This window comes from Aedes aegypti, chromosome 1 (genome assembly GCF_002204515.2).
Source record: "Aedes aegypti strain LVP_AGWG chromosome 1, AaegL5.0 Primary Assembly, whole genome shotgun sequence".
In the NCBI taxonomy this organism is placed as follows: Eukaryota; Metazoa; Arthropoda; class Insecta; order Diptera; family Culicidae; genus Aedes; species Aedes aegypti.
This window is the reverse complement of record NC_035107.1, coordinates 165,597,377-165,601,657: the sequence shown is the minus strand read 5'-3', so window position 1 is coordinate 165,601,657 and position 4,281 is coordinate 165,597,377.

Genomic DNA, 4,281 nt, shown 5'->3' with positions numbered 1-4,281 from the left:
TGATTAGGGTGAAGGCTGACGGTTGCAGGCTGATGTGCGTTCGGTAGAGTACGAGTTCTTGCGCGGCAGTTTGCGGCGAAACGCTGACAGTAAGCGACAACGTGGAGAAGGCGAGTGTAGGACGACCAGCGAAGGAACAATGGATTGATTGAAGAAGTTGTTGTTACTGCTGCTGCTGTGGTCCGCATTTCGAGGTTTTCTTCGGGCACGGTTGGAGTTGTAGATGTTGGCCAATTCTTTTCCCGTTCGGCCAACCATTTGGGTCCACTACGCCAGAGTTCACTCTCGATGAAATCCGCTACCGCCAGTCCACGAGACACGAGATCGGCAGGATTATTACAGCCAGCGACGTGACTCCAAACACACCCCTGAGTAAAGTTCTGAATTTCTGCTACTCGGTTGGCGACGTAGGCTTTCCAGGTATTTGGGGGCGAACGAATCCACTGCAGCGTGATTGCGGAATCCGACCAAAAATATGAAGTGGAAACTTCGATGTTGATCGCTTGTTTGATTCGGTCGTACAGATGGGCTCCTAGAACAGCTGCACAGAGCTCGAGGCGTGGAAGACTGATTCGTTTGAGGGGAGCTACACGCGACTTTGAAGCTAGCAGGCATATGCGGATTTGTCCTTGAGCGTCTTCGCAGCGGGCGTATATGCAGGCACCGTAAGCAGCTTCCGAAGCGTCAGAGAAAATGTGCAGCTGCACTGTGGCATTTGGCAAAAATGCATAGCGGTCGACACGGTAGGAAGAGATGGTGGGAAGTTCTCTACGGATGTTCTCCCACTTTTGTTGTACGTTGTCTGGAACAGGTTCATCCCACCCACGGGATAGTAGCCACAGTTCTTGCATTAATATTTTTGATTTCACCACAACTGGGGCAATGAGACCTAGTGGGTCAAACAGACGTGAAATGGCGGATAGAATGGACTTTTTCGTAGAAGGTTCAATGCTCGGAACGATATTGGAATCGAAGCGTAAGGTATCGGTTTCCGGTTCCCAGCATATGCCTAATGCTTTAATGGTTTCGTTGGGACTAAACTGTAGGGATGACTGTGTACCGATTTGTTCGTCTTTCAGACCTTGTAGTACTTCGAGCTCATTCGAGGTCCATTTTCTCAATTCGAAACCACCCTTGGCCAGTAAGTCGCTCAGCTCCGTTCGAAAGCGAATGGCCTCTTCCACTGATTGTGCTCCTCCGATGAAATCGTCGACATAGAAACTTTTTCGCAACGCTGGACCACCGAGAGGGTACGCATGTCCTTCGTCATCAGCCAATTGTTGCAGTGTACGCGTCGCTAGGAACGAAGATGGTGCCAATCCGTACGTAACGGTGAGTAACTCGTAAGTTTGTATCGGAGAATCGGGTGAAAAGCGGAAAAAGATGCGAACTAGCGATCTGTCATCTGGATGCAATAGAACCTGCCTGTACATTTTGGCAATATCGCCCACCACGGCCACTTTGAAGGTTCGAAAGCGGATCATAATATCCAACAGGTCGTCCTGAACCACCGGGCCCACGGAAAGTGCTTCGTTCAGGGAGTAGCCAGTTGACGTCCTTGCTGAAGCATCAAAGACGACTCGAATCTTGGTGGTCGTGCTTGAATCTTTGAATACGGGATGGTGTGGAAGATAATAAGTCACGGGGGGCTCTGCTTCGTGCGCTCCAACGAGGCGCATATGGCCAAGGTCTAGATACTCCCGCATGAATGCATGGTAGTCTTCTTTGAGCTTCAAGTTCCTATCGAGCCGTTTCTCCAAGAGCTCAAAACGGATTTCGATGCTCCAAGCTTGGAGTCGAAGTCAGGTTGACGAGGCATGCGAACTATATAGCGACCTTCTTCATTGCGCTCGACTGTTGACTGGTACACTGCCTCGCAGTGTCGCTCTTCCACAGAGTAGCCATCGTTGAGAATCAATTCTTCCGATTTCCAGAACCGTTCAATACTCTCTTCTAGGGATACCATCGAAATGGTCACAGAACTGGACGTGGATTGAATGCTTGCAGAGGCTGGATGAATTTGCGTAGAAGAGCCAGCGACTATCCAACCAAAAATGCTGTCAACAAGGACTGGGAGATTGGCAGCTAACTGCAAACGTGCAGCACTGGGGAAGAAAGAATAAAAATGCTTCGCGCCAAGTACCAGGTCAATTGGTTGCGATTTGTTGAACGAAGGGTCGGCTAGGACGAGTTCCTTCAGGATGTTCCAGCCTGTCGTAGAAATATTTTGCGATGGTAAATCCGCTGTCACCTTATCCATCACTAAAAAGTTGACTCCGCACGAAAACGGGTGATTCAGGGACCGAATTTCGGTGTAAACTGACTGACGCACTGGTTTGGACAATTTTCCGGCTCCTTGGACTGTTATATTGACGTTACTACGCCGCAGTCGAAGAATGCTAGCGAGTCGCTCGGAAATCAGGTTCGGCTGAGAAGCGCTGTCCAAAAGCGCACGCGCTGGGTGCTCCTGTCCGAAAGCGTCGATGATGTTCACGATGGCAGTGAGCAAAAATACGTTTTCCTTTGACTGTTGAAGAGGAACGCTGGTTTGACAAACTGGGGCTACGTCGGTTGCGGTGACCAAAGACTGTTCGGATCTCTCTGCTGGAGAAGACGGAGCGAAATCGATCACTGTCGTCGCGGATGTTGTTGAAGCTGTCGCTGCATTGCATTGATCTACGACCATTATCTGAAGCTGCGGTGTGCAGTAGGCCATGGTGACGACGATTACAATGCCTGCAATTTAGTTCCGAAGGACAGTTGCGAACAGAATGATCAGCTTTTAAGCAGTTGAGGCACAGACGCTTCGCATTGACAATCTGCTGACGCTCAGAAAGCGGAAGACGCTGGAACTTGAAACATCTGCCCAACGGATGAGGAAGATTGCAGGCAGGACATCGTTTCGCTGTGCTAGCAGTAGACGAGCACGACGAAAGACGAATAATCGGTAATTGTTTCTTCGACGACGACGTTGCAGGCGAAGCAGAACCCGACGGCGCATGATGGTTGACAGAAATCGACTCCAAAATCCTAATTCTCCGTTGCAAGAATTCGATCAGACAGTTGTAGTGTGGTTCCTTCACCGTTGACGCATGGTCCTCCCACGCCTTTAGGGTATCATCGTGAAGTCTCGTGCACATCAAGTGTTCCAGAATGGTACTCCAAGAATCGGTTGGCTCTTCAAGCTGTCGAAGAATTTTTACATGCCGTACGAACTCATCAACCAACCCATGAAGTGTTGCAGCAGACTCTTTCTTCATTCGTTGAACATCAAAAAGTGCCTGAAGGTGGCGCTTCTTCATCAAGTACTCGTTCGAATACCATCCCTTGAGTGCATCCCATGCCACGTTGTAATTAGCCGAGCTAATCGCTATTGATTCGATAGACTGAGCAGCTTCCCCCTTGACAGCTGCCCTCAAATAATGAAATTTCTGAATATCCGGAAGGTCAGCGTTTGAATGGATCAATGCGACGAAAGTATCGTGAAAAGTCAGCCATTCTTGATAATCTCCATCAAATTCCGGAAGCGAAATGGTCGGAAGCTTGATCCCAGAGAGAGAAGAGTTTGTTTGAGCGGAATAGGGAGTGCGAGCGTTAACAGGTGAAGGCATTTTAGAGAATAAATTGGCTTTTATTGAGAAAAGCCGAGTTTCATAGTCGGCGCGGACATCAGCATGCATTGCCCTACCTTCTTCTGTCGTTGCAGCATCCTCCAGTTGTCCCTGCACCGTCTCTAGGTTAGCCCAAACGTTGTCGATGTGGTTCAATCGAAGTGGTACCTGCCCTTGGTCCCTTGCAGCATCGTAGTCCTCGATGAACGCCTCTGCCCGACCCAGTGCAGCAAGCAACGTGTCCCTCCTGGCGCTGATAACGTGTTGATCCGTCATCGTAGCTGATGGTCGAAGCGAAAATTGATCGTTGGCACCAGCAAAGATGGGATCTGCACAAAAATAGACCACGGTAGACCGGACGATTGGACTAATAGGCACTTGGAAAGGTACTCACCTTATCCAAGGCAAAGCGTGCCTTGAATTATCAAAATCCTCTACCAGCAGCAACTCAATATTCGCAACCGCAGTCAAATCAATTTTGCGTTCACCACGGCGAAATTTCCATGAAAAAGGTACAAAAATCCACGAAAATGCCTCTGCTGTCTTCGTTGATGTACCACGGTGCACAAATTGTCCACTTAATCCGAACGAAGTCCACAAAGGCGCCGGAGAGCGGTAGCTTGCACGAACGTTGCCCTCACAATAGAAACAATGGCCAGCAGGAACAGCT